Source organism: Paralichthys olivaceus, chromosome 22 (genome assembly GCF_024713975.1).
Source record: "Paralichthys olivaceus isolate ysfri-2021 chromosome 22, ASM2471397v2, whole genome shotgun sequence".
NCBI lineage: Eukaryota > Metazoa > Chordata > Actinopteri > Pleuronectiformes > Paralichthyidae > Paralichthys > Paralichthys olivaceus.
This window is the reverse complement of record NC_091114.1, coordinates 10,547,495-10,569,529: the sequence shown is the minus strand read 5'-3', so window position 1 is coordinate 10,569,529 and position 22,035 is coordinate 10,547,495. Positions and strand designations below refer to the sequence as shown.

Genomic DNA, 22,035 nt, shown 5'->3' with positions numbered 1-22,035 from the left:
CCAAAAAACAAACACTATCACAAGAAGCCCAAAATGACGGAAACCATATTTCAAAATAAATTATTACTTAACATGTACTTTTTTGTTTTGTCCGTGTCACATCCACTAACATGGCGGAGACAGGGTTTATGACCTATACTGGAGTCAGCCACCAGGGGGTGATTATTTGACTTCACCTGTAGGGAGTCCCCCTGTCATCCATCTTTATATGCAATCATTGGTGTAACCTAATTGCTTTTGCACACATCTTTCGTGCACTATTTACTCCAAACACTGCAGGTCCTATTAGCTTAAAACATTCATATACTGTGACTGTGAAAAGTTTAGAAGAGAAAAAGCAACATGCTCATTTAACATGTAACCAAAACCAAAAGTTTAATCGAAAGAAATTCCTTGGCTCTCTAATAATCTAGCCAGTTGCAGTTAAATTGCATTTACACTGATTTTTTTAGGAGACAGGGTTGTGTGATTTAAGCTGCCAACCCATCCACAGCCTGTCTGACTGCCTCGGCTGTGACAAATGACTCAGAAGTCACTTTATTCAGCATCAGGGGAAAAACTATCTAATCGATGCAGGCAGCAACTTCGCCTGTGTCCATCCTGGATTCACAGATACTCAACTTTCTACAGTAACCTTGCCTGACTGCTCCAAGCAACACCAACACATGCATATTTATCAAAGCACACTTGTAGGGGTCATCAAACGAGTTGGGTGGACTTTTCGCCCAGATCTCCTGCCTGCTAATACTCAATGTCCTTGAACGTCAGAGGGATGGGACTCCACCTGCACCTCTAGAATATTTACCAGCCCTGGATTTGGCAGATTCCAACATTATCAAAGGGATCCTTAATACGGTAAAACGAGCTTAGGTTACAAGCAATGCAGGTTGAACTGACAAGGATATGATTTGTTTTTACATAACCCTGAATTGTTCAACAGAGGAATTAAAAATGCAGCAGTTTGCGCTGGGAAAACAAATGTCTTGTGAGGAACCGCTTTCATAAAGTTTAGAATTCACAGACTTTCTTTCCCTGGCATGAATGAGGAGACAAATTCATAGCGTCCCCCGTAAATTACATACCCATCACTTCCCACTCCCACATTATGCTTTGACAACTCTTCAGCTCTGAAAAGCACTCAAAGGTCAATTTTATCGCACATCATGAAAGGCTCAGTCCAATAAAAGTCCTTTAATCGTTATTTGCAAAAGAGTTGGCACACGTCACTGTAGCCGCCAAACAAGCGGTGAGTCATTGTCGGTTAATGGTCAGCTTTAGCGTGGCTGTTTCTTGATTATTGCTCGTGTCATGCAAGCTTCATTTACAGCCGACCTGCACGTCAAAACATGTCCTCAAATGAAGGGCTACGACGGAGGCAGTGAGAGTTTTAGCAGGGATGGAGATGATTAGGTGGGCTACTGTATGCCAGCAAGAAAAACCATGACCAGCAACATTCATGCACAGGATAATTATGTTGGATGCAACTGCACACACCAACTCCTGCAGCAAAACAAAATTGTATCAAATTACCGATACTACAAACAGATCTATACGCCGCTGGAAAGATTGAGGGGAAAAACACGATGCAAACACCTCTGGCCTTCTGATGTTATCTCGTCTCTGCTGTGGAGAAGGAAGCTTGTTCCTGTCAAGAAGAGACTGCAACCTGTGGTTGAGAATGAAACTGGAAATGGCAGCGTGGCTTTTTATCCACGCTTGAGAAGAAGCTACTGACCTTTCCCACTAAGAGCTCAAACATGTTATCTGCTGCATCTGGGCTTGGGCCTAGCAATCACAGGCTTTTCTGTGATTATGGAAATATTTGTAGATATCTCAACCTGGAGAAAGCTGCGGGGGAGCATTTACCAGGCCCCTACCATCAAGCCTGCCCTCCACCCCACTCCCATCTCCGAGCTGGATTGCTCCTAGTGTGGCTCTGTGGTTGTTTGTAAGCCTGTAATCTTCTCCCCCACAAAGCATTTTGAGCAAAACACAAGTATCATCATGGGGATGTTTCTGCTTTAAACAACACCTCTGTAGCACCAAACACTCTCAAAGGCATGCTGTACCTGCACTAACAAACATTTTGTGTTACAGCAAACACCAATATAAACTAAACTCAACTGAAACTGTATAAATAAGTGACTGGAGAAACAAACCAAAAAAATATTGCAACACCAATTTAATCAGAATAAAAAATGTGTTTGTGATCACGCAGCTTCAACGGTATGACTCATACAACCACACTGTCAAGTTTTACCCTATTATTCCTTTTGTAGTGATTTTAGATTTGTTTTCCTACCTCTTCTATGCAAATGAAAAATTACAATAACAATAACAACAATCAGAATTATGTCTCATTTTTCCTTGAAGTGGCTATTCTGAAAATTGATCCTATACAATCAGTCTAATTGTCACATTGAACCTATTGTAAAAACAAAAGCTGAAGGTAGGATCACTAGAAAAACAGTTGATTGTTGAGTCTCATTCGCAAATACTAACAATTTGGGATGGAGGCCCTCTGTCCTGAGCACCTGCCACCAGACGAGTGTGGGCAGATGCATGCACTTCATACGTGCACGAGACAGATAATCAATATGCGTTTATTACCTATACTCTTTCTTTAGATTGATTTGGCAGTTGTGTCCGATGCTGGAATATTGACCCTTCCTGTAGGATTTTCCATTGTTTCAAGGCAGGCTTTCCACTGAAGGCACATGAACATGCAGCTACCACTACTCCCATCACAAGCAGACTGGAAACAGTCAGGAAGTGGAAGTGCTAGAAGTCTAGTTAGGTAATTATATATGATGGAGTATAAGGGCCACCTGAAGGGGGAAATAAATTGGCCATTTCAAGAATAAAGTAATACTGTGAGAGTAAAGTTGCAAAATTACTAGAATTACGAGATTAAAGTCCTAATCTTTAAATATGTGTTAAAGTAGGAATATCAGACGTCGCCTGCACCGAACTGAGGAATGTGGATCATTTTGTGAATGTTACAAAAAATAAGCTATTTCATCTCTTTGGCTCATCAGCACCACATTATATTAAGTATCTGGACTTAGAAAAGATTGAGCTGAAGAGAGAACAACATGGACATGGAAGAAATTGCATCTTTTGTGGAAGAGGAAATGTTTTGCAGTGATCAAATGCAATCTGCCTGATATTAAAAGAAGTTTCAAAGCTTCTCAAGAAACAAAGAGATTAGTAATGGAGACAAATGAATCCAGGAGGCAGAGGGAGTGGCAAGCAATGGTTAACCTGGCTGCTCTTTTATATTCTCTTACTGTAATACATTTTTTCTTTAACAAGTGCAATGCTATTCTCAAAATATGTTACCTATCCCCACTTTAAATATAACTGAACGAACTACAATAGTCAGTTTTATAATCAATGTTCTTTTTGTTTATGTAAATGTGATTGAATGACTCACAGTATTTAGCAAGTACAGCATGACATATTGCGAATTCATTATTCTTATGCGTCATGCTCCAGCCAGCATGGGAGGTAGAGAAGGTTTATTCTCACATGAACCACCTCTGTGCCGGTTTCAACCCTCCTGAGCTCTGGAACATTTCATCTCTGCATGTTCTTTTAGCTATAAAGGGTTACATTCAAAAAACCGGAGCCATTCAAATTTATTTTTCACCATTTGGCTGCTAGTGCATTCTCTCCGGTACATGTGAGGATCTTATCTAACCTTTCCTGCCTCATGAAAAATTCAGCATCCTGGCCACCAATCTCCGCCGTCTCAGGATGTTATGTCCGATACGGAGGCGGAGGTGCTGGGGAGAGAGGTGGAAATTACTTTGGACTCCAGCACTGTATGATCAGTACCATCATCACAATGGACCTCGTTCACCCACATATTCTGTAACGCTCTTTACTGCGCACATTCACAGAAGTCAGATCTCATTCCAGCCGTGGTGCTGTGAATGTGTGTGTGTGTGTGTGTGTGTGTGTGTGTGTGTGTGTTAGGCCATGGATTTGTACTAGCTCTTTGTGATGGGGTGGCAGGTTACGTAATGAGGGGGAGGCGGCGGCGGGACACAGAGAAGTTGAGTGGCGGACCGCAGTGTGACAGCTCTCCGAACGTAGAAGGTCTAATGTGAGTGACTGACAGAGATTTCAGGATAAAGCTTCCTGTCACTCTCCAGCAAGTGTTGCCCGCCATCACCACACACCCCTCGTCGCCCTTCTTTCCCAAGGGAGCCTGGCAGACAGGACAGAGGAGATCCTATACATCACACATCTCCTCAACATCAGACGAGCCAAACATCTGCTTTGTGAAGAGACGCAGGTTGCTCTCCTCAGCTTTTCTGCCTATTTAACTCTCTCCCTGAACCTTACTGCTGCATTTACAAAACAAGAAATGACAGAAATATAAGGAATATGAGGAATATAAGTGCTATTGTTCTGGTTTTGACCTCTGCGGACAGGACACAGACAGTTGAAAATGCTCCCAGACAGGCCATTTCTCACTCGTGTGACATTAACTTAACTGAGTGGTTACAAGTATTTTCTTGGCACTTTTAAAGAAACAGTTGGACAGTTATGAAAAAAAAAGCTCATTAGCTGAGTGCTACATCTCTGTTTGTGTAGAGATGAAAATGAAAGAGCCTATCACATGCCAGGAGAGAACTGGGCTGAGGTCTATGGTGACTTTTAAAGAACCAACAAAGTAGTCAATGTAGCTTCGAGGAAAAAAAGCCTGAAATGTTGTTGAAATAAAAGCCTAGTTTTGGTTTTAATTGGTCAAGCAGTGCCTGCTTTGCTTATCTTGAATAAACTAAACTGGAACTAGGCCCAGCTTCTTCCTCCAGTTAGACTAATGCTAAGCTAGGCTAATCATATTATGGCCCCAGCTCCATATTAAGCGAATAACATGGCATTTTGAATAAACTCTTCATGCTCTCGTTAGAGTCAGTGGAATTGGTTAATGTGGATACTACTGTAAAATATGTCTCTGAATCTTAAGCTATGAATCATATATAGCTTGCCTCTGTGTATAAAGATAGACAATAAATCTCAGCTTCCTCCCACTATCCAGATATGAAGCTAACATATCCTGGAAACAAATGCTGCTATTTTGTGTATTTGAAGCCCAAAGCATCAAATAACTAATCAAAACAAAAATGGAACACTTGGACAAATCTCAGTAAAATTGATTTGAGAATTATTCATTTGACATGTATGACTATTACTTTGGTTGATGTCCCATCTACTAACATGGAGGAGTCAGGATTTATATTGTGAACAGCCACCAGGTGGTGATAAAGATACTTTGGCTTCACTTTTAGGGATATGTCATGTTGTCCATCTTTATTACAATCTATGATCTGTTTGTAAAATTGATCTCTAAGTGAATATAATATTTCCCCAACGCCAAAACATGAAATTAATAATATATAAACCTGCCATTTGAGCTCATAACTAAAGTCACAGCCTCCACACATACATAACCACTGTGCAAGTACTTTTTCAATGGTGGTTTTCTGTGATTCCTCCTCCACTGCTGCAGCTGCATCTCGAGGAATTTCTTTGGAGAATTTAAATCAAGTTTGCTTCTCTTATAAGTGATTACAAAGGACAAACTCTGGTCTCTGATTCTTTGGTTCAACAAAGAATCATCTGCCCTAATGTAACTTAACAGTGGGTTTAAATATAAGCCTAAGGCATGAGCATCCCACGCAAGCCTAACAGCCACCAACTGTATGTTTGCCTGCCGCTGCACACGAGTATAAACAACACCATCAGTTACGCAACCTCACAGTAGTGTCTCGGCCCATTAGACGAGAAGTCCCACTGCTTTTATTTCCACCCTCCGCTGGGCCAAGGGACAACCCCTGTCAGCGAGTACCGACCGCAGCCCACCCGCTGAGCCAGACGACAGGGAGCAGCCGAGCCAAGGCACACGACCGGGGGCATGCCATCGAGGGCGTCTGGGCTGGGCCGGGCTGCGGCAGCCTCTCTCCGGCTGGTTGTCCACCTGGGCGATAAGCGCCGCAGACTCCACTCACCCCTGAGGACTCACAGCAGGACGCGGCTGATTTGCTCAGCCAAATCCCACAAGAAAGAGGAGAGGAAGAAAAGTACAAGTGTATGTCATCCGAGGCAAGTGGTGTCAGGACTGAGAAATGCAACCAAACCCTCAGTGAGATGATGCAGAATTGTCAAAAAAAAGCAGGAGAAGGAAAGATTAACGCAATATTTTTTACATTTGAGTTTATAATATCCGCTCTATCTTCTTCTTTTTCTTTGTTCGGTTTATTGGCAGGTGGGAAACAATGCTAAAGTGCATTAACGCCATCTACTTAGCTACTTTATAAGCCCCTATTCCTCTTATTAGCCAGAGTTACTTCTTCGTTTGGCTTATTGGCGAGTGACAACCAACGTCAAGGTGCACCACCACTAAAATTACCTGTTGTTGTCAGTTGAAGGTGTCGAACTGTGAATTTCCTATGATCTGCTTCAACGTCAAAGCCACAGTCAGGTCCAGGCTCACATCATCTTCATATTTTTCAAAACATTCTGTGGAAAGAAAGACAGAGAAAAGTTTAGTCTCTATTTATTTACTTGAGTCTGTGACCACTAGTGCACATCAGTGTGTGACATTTAGAGCATGTGCTATTATGTATTATGTAAATGCAGAATGCGAAAATCAGTAATTACGTTATTTAAAAACCCGTTTTCAAATCACAGCTTCTCTCTTTGTATCCGTGTTAATGCAGCAAACTAATTATTAACTGCACATATGTAGTCTGTGGAAATCAATGTATGTATGTATGTTGGTTGCCATGGTTTCTCGTCCTGATGTGTGTGATCTACGTTTGAGAGTGGGCTATGTAGATATGTGGGGGCACTGTGATAGAAGAAAAGACTGTGATGCACATCCCAAAGAGACAGCTTGATTTTCATGTTTTCAATTTGTTTAAAGGCTGTTTACGCATTTTATTTTTTGACAAAGAGCCCCTTGACCTTACAGTTGATTATTTAGCTGCATATATTAAGACGGTGATCGATGCCTGCTGAGCTAAAGTGGCCTGCACCATAAAGTGTCCTCACTGTGAAGCACAGACAGATAAATTATCTAAAGGAAATCAAGATAATGACTTTCATTTACTCAATAAGCAGACATTAATTATCTGTCCGACAGGTTACGGGGCCGGACTTATTGAGAGCCTCGAGATAAATGGCTTTCTGATCAAGATATAATGAAAACCTTTTTATGTTCTCTAACCAAGCACTCATGAATTTACATTTTAATTCCTGCCCTTGTTTTGGCAATTACTGGGGATTTTATTCCAGCGCCACACCCTAACAGCACCGCTGTGTTTTGTTTTCTTCAGGGATTTCGATGTTATCACCAACATGGTGTCTCAACCATCCCCTCGCCCCACCGCCACCCTCTGTGGAAAAGTAATGAAATGATGAATTTGTGAAACAACCGCAGGGTGACTATGATGAATTTTGTGGTATCTCTCAGACTAATAGCTCTGTCAACAAGAACAACTCTCTATAGACGAGCGCAAATAGGCAAAGCAATCATGGTATTTGTGGTTTAATGCACAAAACATGAGCAGGGGTAGCTTAAATTGAGGCTGCAAATATCTCTCTGATGAGAGAGGTTAATGCAGCATTGATTACTCAGGCCACCATGCATTCTTTCACAAACACTGAAACGCAGCATCTATCACCGACTGAGACTATGCTCAGATGCATATTTTCAAGAGGGTTGAGCTGATTCGTGGCGGGCTGTCGTACATCTGGCTGCTTTCCATTCACTTAACCTGCCAATAGCAGCATGATCTCGGAGATACTCATGGGAGCATATATTGCCCTGCAGCCGAGCTGAGCCCGTGGCAGGGAAGCAGTCTGGTTACCACCACGAGGCGAAGGAAACCTTATCTAATAACTGCCAAGGCTTTCCTCAAGTTGGCAAAGTGTCGGTGGGCGCTACATTCACAAGCACTTCTCCTGGCTGTTAGGGGAGCCTCGCAGGGGGATTCCTCTGAAGCTACAAAAACTCAGACAAACACAGGTCACGTGTGGTTTTATTAATATTTAAACTAGGGTGGTGGGTGAGGCTGCTCTCATCTACAATACAGATACCATGTGTGGGTGGGAGCAACCTCGGTAATGTCTGCCAGCAGTTACAGTGCAACATTGCCGAGAGATTCCCAGATAAGCTCAAGCGTTAAAAATAACTTATTCAACATCATGTTTAAAAACTCGAAGGGTGCACTATTCTACAAACTCTGAAAATGTTACCTGTAATGCTACAAATAAGAACTTTGAAACTAAACTTAAAACTTAACTTTCCAAAATATTATACATTATAATTCATTCAACTCATCACAATGTAATAATGTGATATAATCATGTTTCTAGCTTTGCTTTGAGATATTATTTCCATTACACCTGTTTTTTCTCCAGATTTGTAGACAAAACTAATTCAAATGTTGACCTCAAATACATGTTCAATGGGATTATGGAACTGAAGAATGGTAGTTGTAATGATAATGTTTTGATTGTGAGAAGAATGGGGATGAAGTATTTCTGAATCTCCGAAGTAATACAGCTCTACACTTAATCCTATACCTGCAGTTATGTTAAAGAAAAAAGAGACAAGCGTTATAAAATTAGTACTGCAAATTAATTTCTTTACATGCCTGTAAAATTCGATTTAGCTGTTTCGGAGGATTAAGTGTTTCTCTTCATCACACCCACAACCTCACACTATCATGTGCTTTTAATCACGAAGTTGGACAAACAGTATTTAAGAGTTTCTCATACTATGTGAGAAAGAAAGAAAAATGGCAGGTCGAGCATCAACGGTTATGAATAAATGTATCTACCGATCTAATACCATGTCTTCAAAAGTATCTTGGATAAACCTGCAGATTCAGTTTTCTTCTTCACTGCAGCAGTTTGGTTGTACTGCTACTGGCAAGTTCTGTTTTTAGAGTGGTGAAGAAGAAGTGATTTCAGGTTGTGTGGCTTGAGCCAGAGCTTAAATTTCAGCAATTTGGAAAAAAAATTAAAAAAAAGGTTCTATGTCCTTCATTTTTTGTATTTATTCTTTTACAAAGGGTTTAACCTGAACAATGATAGCAATCATCACTTCCATACAGGGTTAGAAGCAAAGAGCTGTTAAAATACTTTCTGTTGTTTTTTTTTCTTCAAATAAACTGATATTGGATCAAACTCAAAGTCCAGGTATCGTAATCATTACTGGGAACATCTCTATTAAAACGGAACAAGAGAAAAAAAGGCAAAAACATGTCGGGGATTCAGTGGTGCATATCACTATTTTCCAAAACTGGATAAAGCTTAACTGCTCTAGGTTACTGGTTGTGTTGATGATTAAGACAATTCTTCTGCTGTTTTATAGTTATTATTTTGGAATAAATCTTTGACATGGCTGCATTAGAAATCATATTCATTGTGCCATCATAACATTTCTGCTTAATGCTGATATCTTTAATCGTTTTTTCACTGTCACAGTCTCCAAAAGACCAAGGCGACATCTATAAGTGTCTTGTTTTGTCTGAGCAGCAGTAAAAAAAACTAAGATATTTAATGTGTTAATGATCTAAAGGGACAAAACTCCACACACAAGAGAAACTGCAGCCAGAGAGCAGTTTGCTTTAAAAATGACTGAAGCAATTAGTAAATTATCTAAATATTTGCAAATTAATTTACTGTCGATTTGGATTGTTTCAGCTTGAAATAGTACATTACAAAATTAATATTACATCCACAGAGGTGCAAAATGGAAAACCATTATGATTGTGACATGTCTATTTGAATAGACGAAGAAAACTGTCAAAAATATGTCTTCATTATTTTAAATATGCACATGACCACAATAATTTATATAAATATATATATAATATACACAGAAACACACACAGACACACAAAAGCACATTTTTGGTCGTTGGAAACAACAAAACAAAGACATATTAATGCTTGAAACTGCTAATTGATCTGCTACAGCGGCATCATCACACATTGAACAAGCATTGTATCTTTGTGTGTGTGTGTGTGTGTGTGTGTGTGTCTTTGAGGGAGTGTGTTTTCACGCATGAGGAAAGGGCAAGCTGCTTAACTTCTGTTTTGTTTTTTCTTTCTTGTGATTGTGATGTGTGTGTCGTAGCTTGCCCGGTAACCACGGCACTTCCTCGTCAGGGTGCAGCGTCCGACCACATACCAATCAGTTGCCTAGATAATGAGTATAATTGATTGGACCCTCATTCGGATTCTGTGGAACAGAGCATGCAAATTGTCCTTGCCTAGTCATAATGAGGGCCCTCTTTAATGGCACAATCAAAAATTCCACTTCTAATTTCGCAAACTGCGGCGAGTGCTCTGTGTTGATTGCATGGTCTGGTGCCAGTGTCAACAACACGTAAATAGATAGGTTGGTGGTTTATTTACTGAGAGAATATGCCAGATGCATATACACCCACGGATGTGAGATGAAGGCAGAGAGCGCTCATAATCCATATTTTATTCACTGGAGTTTTTTTTTTTTTTTTACTGCGCTATTGATTGGTTCTGACACTGGCTGCAAGAGAAGTTATTGTTTGTGCTCCATTGAGGGCCACTAACTGCTGAGACCCTCCATCACCACCATGCTTACTATGTCAATATCATGAGCACTTGATCCTGTATTATCCTCAAGGAAATATTCACAGTGGAACCTGGCAACGGAGAAAGAACTTTATTCAGCCACAGTGAGCCTATGAACGCTTTTGTTTTTGTGTGAGCATTTCAAAATGAAATCTATCCAATATTGATACCTTCCTACTGGCTGGATGGAGTAAACAGCTGCCGCCGAGTTACTGGAACAACTTTGCCTGTGGCTAAACTTTTGCAAATTGAGCATGGCCGTTTCTTTAGCAGTCCTGTCATTCGTGGACTAATGGATGAATTAACAAACGAAAGAGGATTTGCTCGTCTTGGCCTCACCCACTCAGAGGAAGGTTAATTTCGATTCAATATGCTAAACTGCTTAGAACCAGGGACTTTATCCAAGTACTAGCGTTCTCGCAGTGAAAACACTGGTCTGCCCTGTGACCCTTTGGCCCATCCTTAATCCTTCAGGATCCTGTGGTCAATATCTTAAGATTGATTCACCTCTCTGGTCAAATAAACTATTAAATCCATTAGTGAGATGGCTCAGGCTTACTTTACATTTTGATTACGGTCAATTGCTTTCTCTGGCCACAGATCTGATCCCGTCCAACTGTTAAAATGCTCGACTCTGCAGACTCGTCTCAAAAAATCCCACTTTAAGGGTTTAGAGGTTTTGAGCATTTATTGTTTTACTGAGTGACCCCTATAGGCACTGATTATTATCTTGGCGATGGAAGTAAAAAATAAAAAAATCAGAGTGGGTGTAGTACCAAATTTATCATGGATTATTTACAGAGATTATCTGTGATGAGTGCGGATGATGTGTGGGGAGTGGAGACATGGCACATGAATCAGTCCGAGCCAGATACAGCGCCTGGCTCTGCCGCCAAGGTGAGACATAAGAATGACTAACTACAGGAAAAAAAGAGTTGAGCTGCAACTCGTAAGAAACCAACTTCTAGCTATATACATCTCTTATCAATATTATTTTAACAAAGGTTCAGACGGGTTTGTACAATGTGAGAGGGTTAGTGAGAACTTTCATGTGAATGAAGAAAAATGGAAAATAATAAATGAAACAATTGCCAGGGCCAGAGTTAGAGCTAAAAGAAGATTGAATTGTGATGTGATTGAATGTGACAAGACCTCAAATTAATACTGACTTTGCTTTGGGACAGCTGGATGTTTTAATACGCAACTGTTTCACGAGGTCAACTTTATAGGGTGAAAGTACATAAGTGCCGAAAGTACAGCTTGTGTGCTGCCCCCAACTGCCCAAAAATAAAAGTGACTGTTGCAGGTTTGAAAGGAAAAAGAAAACATATATGAAAACAGTCGTAAGATTCAAGCACAAGGCCCATTTTTATATTTCATTGTTATTTTGGTTTTACATTTCCATCCGATCTGATTTGTTTGCTTTGACTGATCAATATTCAATTACGTGTCCAGTAATCCAGTAATATCAGGTATCAAGTGTGGCTTCCTGGCAGAGTAAAGGATTTGTAATAATATCAAAATCAATCAAATTTTGATTCAGTTTTTTTTAAACACATGTAAGATTTGGATTAGATTCGACATAAAATTTGACAAGATTCGAGTTATTATATCAATCTAGTTAAAAGAAAGATGCTTTAAATACATGATACACTTTGCAGACTAGTGTTTTCCCCTGTTGCTAATGTGAGCTAATTAAACACAATACTGATAGTACATAATACTGATAGTACATAATACTGACGTGTTATGACATAAACGTTTCTCTCCGTAACAACAGGAGCAGTAGTTCATGCTGTCGTCATCCTGATGTGGGAGAAGACGTGAATCACAATGACTAAACTAAAAAGGTGCTTTGTTCAACTTAAGTACTGAAAGAGGATCGCATGTCAGCGTTTGCTTTTAGGGATTCTGTGGTGTGTCAAAGCTAATGGTCTGATGAATCAATAGGAAACACTTAAAGGACTTTGTATGCACACAACATTGCCAGTAAGAGCACACGTCGCACTGATGTAACACTCACTGACTGACTGGTCAAATCATGCAACCCTGCGGAGGGAATGAAGTACAAGATTTACGGTTGTTAGGTGACTGTCAACATTGATTATTGTTTTTCTTTTAATTACAGACTGATCAACTGGAACAATATATTTCAACCTGCATTCGTTTTGGTATGTGAGGTCCTCTCTAAGCTCTCAGTAGCCACGAGCTAGTTTGAGATCAGCTGTTCATTACACTGAGTTGCACCATTAAAACAGAAAAAAATCTCTTAGCTTAACTTTTACCAGCCACATCTCAAGTGCCATCCAATCAAAAGCAACTATGTCACTATAGCTATGCAATCTAGAAAATTGAAGGTGTCGAAGAAAAATCAGGGATATTTGTGTGTAAATTAGAAGTTCTGCACTGAGAGGGAAATACATAAACACTTAAATAACCAAGATGACCTTATTTCAACATTAAGTCCAGCGTTAACTGCATAATGTTTTAGTATAATGTCTTATTCTGAGGTTATCTCATTATGAAGTTTAAATGTGCTCTAGCAAAATTACAGTTAGTCATTTCACAAATATGCTGTGTCCCAATGCAGGGGGCGCTCTGGTAGGACACAGTGAGTGGTCTACGAAGGAGGTGGCTTTTGCTGCCCGTGTAAACTGCGAAGACCGGAGTGAGGCGGCGTGATTCACAAAGGATTTCCATGATCTGTGGTACCGATTTGTCCCGCCTTATCGCTGTTGCCTAGCAACAGAGCAGCACTTGGACACGACGAGAAGGTTTTAATTCTCGTTGGTCTTGCAACATGTGTACTAAAGCGACGGACGTCTTGTTGCTTGCCACTGTGATTAATTCTTCGAAAAACTGTTTGTCACAGAAACGCAATGAATCCTGGGAAAGGCTGGCCCGGGAAGGATTTACCTGTAGGAGCTAAGAGGACGCAATTGGAGGAGCCTTTGGAACGAGAAAGCCAGAAGACGCTGTTGTGACGCTATTGGTCTTCAAAGAGGAGGAAACCCTGAATTGGGAAAGAGCTCCTGCATGTGTACAACGGGCAGTAGTTATAAATGGTAGCACAAACAATACAGGCTTAGTGGACAAAAATGCTACGTACTTAATTCAGTGCAAATGAGTGAATTTAGATTACTTAGTCTTCATCGGGTCCATGTAGGACACTTGTAAGGCCACTTCTTTCCTGCATGTTTGCTTCTTGGCATGTTCCTGCATCTTAATCAGAGTTTTTTCTCAAAATAGCACCATAAGCTTTCCCCAGTCACGCACTTTGTGTCTGTCTCCTGTGTATAATGGGCGATAGAATTTTGGGTAATCCTTTTGGATTAAAAAGACCTCCTCTAATACCTGGAGATGCAAGTCAACCGCACTTAGTAGGTAGTGCATGTAAGCCTGTGTTGCCGTGTGAAGAGGAGGGAGTGAGGAGATGGAGAGGGGGAGAAAAGAAGGGAGTGAGGGAGGAAGATAGGGAGGCAGAGAGAGAAAGAGATTTAATGTTGGTGTCCCTTTTAGACATGCTTTTAATTCCACTGCAGGAATATCAGCAATATTTAACTGGAAATGTCACAGAATGTCAAGTCAGAAAATGTCACTGGGGAAGGACTGGAGGGTGACCTCAAACCTCCCCTTTAAGATGATATAAATATGCCTCTGTGGTATTGTAAAGACAGGTTTTTTTTCAGGGCAGGATCTTTTTTTTTCTCTCATTTTAAATGGACTATTCATTTTCATAGTAATGGAGGGGAGAAAAGGCAGAGGACAGGGCCAGGGAGAGATAACTGAACTCATCAATCGTGGTGGGACATAGGAACGGCTGATGTCTACCCTGTCATTTCCACTGTCCGCTGGGTAATTGTTGACTTGCAGAATCACAACGCTGTTGGCTCTGGCCTCATATATGTGATTAGTCCAGCAAATGCTTAAAGGAGTGGTCACCGTTTCCCAAAATCGATCTATTGGTCCAACATTTACATATGAACGCATACGTCAAGAGGTGAGACATCCTACTGAATGAAGCATTCACTGCATCTCCCCTGCAAAGTCAAGGCAGCTCCTCGAGGAGAATGAGTTGGCAAGTGTCCTGTACTTTAACCGTCACAGCACAGCAAAGATGCTATAAATGCTAAAAAAAAAAAAGTGATTAGTTTATCTCAACCTTGTGGAGTGTAAAAGCAGCAGATTATTAAACTGTTACTGGACACATCTGCACCACTGCCAGGCAGCAGGGTGAAATAACTCTTCTTCAAGCTCAACATGAAAAACCATACTTTCTTCTGAGCCATGACAACGCAAAGATGTGATGGATGTCCGTGTTCTTCTTAACTCCTGCATCAACCTGGACATGTATTTCACATTAAAAAAAAAACACACTGCGGAACAGTCCAGAGTTGAGGAATTTGTTTTGACATTTGAGGCAATGCAACTGAGGACTATAAACAGCCCTTGGGCTGGATGAGCTGGAAACCTACTCTCAGCATGGCGAGGTATCTCACTGTACCAGAGCACGGGATACAGGGAAACATAAAGCGACTGTAATCCAAAATCAATAAGGCTGGAGACAGAGAAAATATTACACAAATAGTAAGAGAACAGGGGGCACGGTTCAGTGAAAAGGCAGAGATTTTTCAGTCTCTTTCTTTTTAAGCTGCACCAGAGCAAATTTTCTAAGGGCAGAAATGATCCACTTATGCCCTATCAAGACATTAGCCAGGAGTGCTGGGTGTCAGATTAGATACGCATTCGCTTTGCTGTAGCGCATCAGAACATGTCTTTCCCATTCGCCTCTCTGTCTCTCCGCTACATCTCCCTTTAGATAATCTACCTCAGTGCTTTTAACATTAAGGAAATTGATATTAACAAGATTGAGTCCATTCTCTGCTGGGTTTTATAGTTTCCAATAATGGAGCTAATGTAGATCATTACCTTTGGAGCCAATCAAATTATAATCTGTCCGGGCAAACACATCCAGCTGACCACAACAAGAATAGTAACGGCTAACACACGTGGAGCTTGGAAGCAGCGAGCTAACCTTTCATAAGATTTCATTTATGTTGCATGATTCACCTTGTACAGAGTGTTTTTGGGAAGATTAATATCTACAGACAGTGAATAAGATCTAGGTGTTATGGAACCTATTTTACAGCTCATATAAGAGCCTCAAAACCAGGTTATTATGAGTATTAAAGTGTCAGGCTTGGTTGATTCGGTGACACGTATCATTGCTGGTGGTAATGACAATGGTATTTTAATAACACAGGCGACATAGTTCCATTTGTAATGACACAAATCGTGCATTAGGGGCAGCAATTCCGTCTTGAGTGATTACTGCAGTTGCACAGCCAGAGTATATTTACAGAGTGTAAATATACTGGGTAGCAATTGTTGAAAAAAGGACGATCATCAACGGGGATCATGGATTATAACAATGAACGGCTAATTCTTTTCATTACGTTGCTGCTGCAGTGATGTAGAAGTGTACAACCATCAGCAATACAGGGAATTAATATCACATAAAGAACGTGATGCCAAGATAATCTACGCTCTGAGCTTAATACCATTTACTGCAACTTTGAATATATGGATTGATCAGTATGTAGAAATCACTGACTGTATATCCAGATGGATGACGCGTCCACACAGTAACTATAAAAACAACAATACAAAATAACCAAACATAAACTAAAGGTGGAATAATAAAGCAAATAAGTAGGGAGACAAGTTTTGCAATGAAAAACAGAAGATTTTCTCTCTTACAGAGTCGAAGCTTTTCTGATCTTTATATCTGTGATTTCCAGGCTTCTCAGAAAAAGTTAGAATTGAAAAAAAATCTACATTATCACTTCTCTCTAGTTAACCTTAATCAATATACCTTTAGAACCAATTTTACAGACCTTATCGAAAAAAACACTGATAAGGAAAATACTTAATTAAACCGTTCGGGGCTCAGATTAAAAGCCTCCGTCATTCAATTCATACGAGAAAATCAAGTTTAGCGGGACAAAAGATTTTACGGCAGCAGAAATTCTAAGTGGTTCACCGAAGGTCAGGCCAGATATGAAGTGACACTCAAAAGACGTGTGTGTGTTTCTTCCCCCTCTTGCTCCACTGGCAGGTAATTATATTAAAGGTGCATTATTTCAAGGTCCCAGTCCTTTAAATGTGATAAAGTGTAATCTGCTGTCTGTGGCAGCTCGCTGTTTGTCCTTTCCCGGGGTCAGCCTGTTCCTCTGCCTCTGCAGCGAGTCTTCCCTTCTTGTCCAGAAAGCTCCAAGAATCAAAGAATAAAATATGACACGCTGAAGTAAGGAAAATAATATCCTACACAAGTGTCTACTAGTTGCTCTTTTAAAAGTGTTGTTGCCCCAAAGCATTTGTTAATAAGTAGGTGGTCTGGAGCTGCCATTGGGAAGCGTGGGTTGTATTTCTTTATGTAAACAAATACGCTGTGCAAAGCTCTTTTGATTAAGTTGACACAAAGGCGTACAGTGGCCGGGGCCATGAACCGAGGTGAATAAGTTAACACTGATACCTGCTGCATTTTCATACTGTTGCCTCTTGAAAGCCACCCACCGCACACAGACATAAACCACTTGAAACCCAACGGTACTCACTGAGAGAATGTCTTATTACTCCAACCTCCAGCCGAAAAAATATACAGCAAGGCTTTGGGTTCAGGGGCAAGAAAAGAATTACATTCTGTGACCCAGCAGGAACCTTCCATTATCTCAGTGTACTGCTTTCAGCTCTGAAACACCATAAAGAATGAATATGTTTCATAAATAAACTTTCTGACCATGCACTGCGACGCCATCGGACCTCGTTTCACCCCCATTTACGGCATTTAAATCCTCGTTTGTGGTGTTTTAATGTATTTTCATTAATCGGTCATAACTCTATACTCGCAAACTATATCAACTTGACATATTCGATATGCTGGCAATATTTTGGCCTCAAAAACCAGACATTGCAAAGTGGCCCGGGCTCTGTCTGCACCTGATTTATCTTCTCGCAGCAGAGTAATGTCAGGGCAACGTTGCATCACTTCCAGAGGATGAAATGCCAGAGATGTTCCTGACCATGTGCACTCGATTCCAGTTCCCGTTTCCATCAGACCTCGTGTCCCCAGGCTCAAGTGCTCCTACTTGGGCCGAGAGAAGAAGCATTAACCTTTGAGACAGGGCTTTTTTTATAAATATATATATCTGTTTTCAAGACGAAGGGAAAATAGGGCATCTGCTTCTATTGATTTTTCCTGTCTCCTCTGAGTCAGTGGCCAAGTTTTGAGAGTTTCATAAATCCTGGCTCCTTCTCAAAACTACTGCGCAGATGTGTTTTTCGATGCCTTGGGGTGTTATTAAGTGTTTTCACTTTTGAAAAATCACAGTATGTTCTTTAGGTTTGTCGTATACATCGAATCCTATTATTATCTTCTTCTTCCTTGCCCTATAAAATCAGCTATTTTCCTGTTTTCTGTTTAAATTTCTGAGCTGCATTTTATCATTTCACTAAAACCTCCAAAGCTGTTATTATCCACAGCGTTCATTTGAGTGACACAGCAGTAATTTCCTATTTAATGATTGCATTGTCCTCCGTTCTCTTCCCCTCTCTTCATGGACATTAACTTTTATTGTATAATAGCTTGGCTGTGACGCTACACTAAGTTTGCCTTTATGGTTGTTCATAAACACTGACCACAGTTGCACATTATGTCTGACATTTTCAAAGTGTTAAGTAAAACAAAGTCCTTGAAATTGTCTATGATGGGGGTGTGTGTGGGTGCACGCGCATCTCAGATGTGTGAAGCTAAATTCTTTGGGAGTGAAATGACTGTAATTATTAAGGGCAATGATAACAGTGCAGGAGTTTATAACCATGGCAATTAGCTGCAGAGAACTTGAGGTTGTATAAATTGTGTTTTACTAACACGGGGGGGGGGGGTGGGGGGGTGGGTCAGCACTTTTAAAAGTGGGATTTGAGGGGAAATGTTTAAAAATGATGTTCGAAAAACGACTTGACAAAACAATCTTTGCCGTTTGACACCAATAAACAGAGATGAGGTTATTCTCCACCATTGTTAGACCGACTGTTATCACAAGGTAAAAGTCCATTGACTGACGAAGACCACAAGACAAGGGTTGAAAGGTCAGGAAACTACCTGCAAGTTATTTTGATCTTGAAGTTTCTAACACACCGTTTACACACTCTTCACTTGCAATAAAACCTTTGCAACACTGACAGCTCCTCCTGAACATCAAGGCAACAAGTGAACGTATGTAGGTGAGGAATAAATGCAGTGAAAGTTACAGCTCTTTCTAGTTTTGCTGAAACTGAAACGATCCCCTTCCAACGGTTTGTTGTTCCAGCTTTGGTCGTGTGCCACCGCTCACATTGCAAAATTTTCCTTCTACCTCCAATCTGCAATTCAAATGGTAGAGAATATGCAGAATAGGCCAGATGGTGCATCGCAGCCTGCTATTCCCCAGCCCATCAGCGGGCCCTTTCTGTGCCTATTCTTCTGCACGCCCTTTAACAAATACTTTCAAAATATTTACAAATCTCAAGATGTCTCAGATGAACCCATTTGCACATTCTTTGAATTAATTCATAATTAGAAGATTGAGATGAACTTCATATTTTTTCATATGGCAGATTTAGGACTGCGCAGTGAATTAAAATGTGCATGCTATGATGCCGAGCCAATCAAGACCTCCAAGATTTCAAACATGTTGACTCTGCCCTTGCCTATTTGTTTGCATGTACTGTGCCAGTTCAGTCATAGAAATCTGCCAATCACAAGTCCATCAACCTACCCAAGATGGACCCGACATGCTGTCTTACAACACTGAATGCTTAAGCAACTTTCGCCTGCCAACCTTTGGCTTTAATGGAATCACACACACACAAAAAAAGGAAAGGAGCAGGAAATGATCATTTGCATCTCTGCCAACCTGTCAAGTCAAACCCTCACCGACAAAATGAACCCTGTCAAGCCCAGACAAGACGGGTGATTTTGAGTGCGTGTGCCAACGTGTGTCAGGAACTCATCTCCGCACCTGTCCTTCAACGCCGCCACAGGGTGCCATCCAGCTTTTACTCACTCTCGCTGATGAGAGGTGAGGGGTGGGGGGTGGGCACGGCACCGTTCCCCTCCCAGTTCCCCCTAAAATAGACCCCGAGTCCCACGTCCTTCTTGGCAGCAGTGAGTCTTCCTTGTCATGACACATCGTCGGAAAAGCTGTGCAAAGTAGCAATTTGTCCAGGTATCCGCAATCCAAATTTTAAATACAAGCGAGACACGATCCCTCTAAATTTAGATCAAATCCCATTAAGCTTGCACACATCAGTGACACACTGGTGGAGGGTGTGGACTCAGCCTGAAGTGAGTAATGTTTATGCAGGGAATTCTTTCAGAGCGACTTCTCATTTTGTGCTTTTCCACCTCTACTTGTGGTTCATTGTTACCTTATGGAAAACACAGGTATTAACTGTAATTTGAGAACATCAACCTGTGGCAAATGTTTTTGTGCAAGATTTCCCAGAGTTCCATGTGATGTGGAAGTTTGCTGACATCCTTCCATTTCCTGGCAGTGGGTTCGCACACACTGTGCTCTTTTTCTGAATTAAAAAGAATGTGCAGAGTCGAGCACATCAGCCTGACATCGGGTTTATTTGACCTATAGGAAGCTTTTCACACCTGCTTTTAAATTTTCCCAGTGCACCTTAACAGCTCTTGATAAAGGGTGTTATTGTCGTGCTGCTGGGGCACAGAAACAAGCTGTTAAAAAGCACTAGAAACACCAATATCAGTGGGTATTCTGTAGAAAAAAAGAAAAAAGAAACATTTCCATTACTGCGGCAGTAAAAAAAAAAAAAAAGAGAAGAGATTGGGTGCTTTGTATTCTCCGTGTGTTGTGATGTCCTGTTTTCAGCTCCGACATATTACACGCTAATGTAAAGCCCATAAAATGGAACCATAAATAGTCCCAGATTCTTGATTAAAAAGAGCAGATGAAGAGCGAGGCATGTGCACTGCTGCTGCTGTATAAGAGCACTATGGGTAAATTTGCAGTCAGGTCTCCCCTCCCTCCTCCACAGATAACATGGAACTCGGGGGGGCCATCCCTGTACATATCATTGCCGCCCTCTGCAGTTCTACACCCATTTGCTCCTTAATGAAGATGACACAGCCGAAGGAGCTGATAAGGCTGTAATGGGCTGCTGTGTGGCAATGCTGAGCCTCTGATGTGAGCAGGCTTTCGCTGTCCTGTGGTGGATTTTTTGGAAAAGCATTATTAATTTATTCTTATAAATATACAATATCCATTTCTAATGATAAGATATCGCCTCTGCATAATCTCTGCATGTCTCACATTTTAATTATTCTTCCGTCGAACAATTAAATCCTTCGAAAATCAGCGCAGAAAATCACTTTGTCGTCAGAGAAAAATTCCGAGCTCAGGTCTGTACTTTAAACTGTTTCTAGGACAAGTCGGCCGTCCTATTTTTTATCATGTAAAAACGCAGATCCTCACTGACAGAAATGTTAAATCCACACCTGTGGTGTGATGTGCCTTGTGACACGTAGCTCAACTCTACCCCCGCCCCTCCGGGCCTTCCCGCTCGCCGGCCTGCCTGCCGCATAACAGGAGAACGCAATTAATGACAGATGGCCTGGCGATGACCACGTCCTTGAGCTGCGAGCCTTATTGGCACCTAGCGCTAATTGTATCACATAAAACACAACTAAAAGCATAATAAATCTAGGAGAGAGTGGAATGCTTTATGCAAGCGCTCTTCTCTTTTTCCAAGTGGTAAATTGCTCCACTCTTGAAATATCTACAACCTTATGACACCCATACTGCATTAGCTTAATTGCCTTTTTCTCTGCCCAGGTTCTCTGGCCCTGACAAACAGGAGGAGAGACTGAAGAAAGAAGCAGCTGCGGTTAAGACATTGCAGGGATTTTTTCAATGATTAACAACAATTGCAGCCAATGAGGCTTCATCTGCTGATTCGAGGCGAGAGGGCATGAAATGATGATGCTGTGTCTGACAACACTGGGAAAGCTTTATTAATTGCACGACATCATATTTCTGTAGGTTTTATGACAAGTGACGGACGAATAAACATATACATCGACATTTCTAGACTTTATGAAACTCCATTATTGTGGGTGTTTCATTCGCTCACCTGAGGAGCCTCGGAGAGTCTGGCGCTCGCACGTGTCCACACAGACAGCTTGTGTCACTGCAGGGTTTTTTCCCTCAACACCGAGCGGCACTCCCCACCCCTGCTGCCTAACCTTCCCATCCCACCCCGGGCTCATTATGGGGAGAGTGATGACAATGTCTTGGAGCAGCTGCTGCAGGGACAGCTCCGCCAAGAGATG

The 22,035-nt window shown here is 41.2% G+C and overlaps 1 protein-coding gene across 1 annotated transcript in view; it reads right to left on the bottom strand.

Annotated features, from left to right (window-relative positions):
- Positions 1 to 22,035, bottom strand: part of elavl2 (ELAV like neuron-specific RNA binding protein 2) — a 135,741-nt gene that overhangs the window by 54,825 nt on the left and 58,881 nt on the right. Inside the window, exon 2 of the mRNA XM_069518595.1 lies at positions 6,425 to 6,534. The gene's annotated coding sequence lies outside the window, so the exon portion shown is untranslated. The remainder of the gene's footprint in view (positions 1 to 6,424; positions 6,535 to 22,035) is intronic.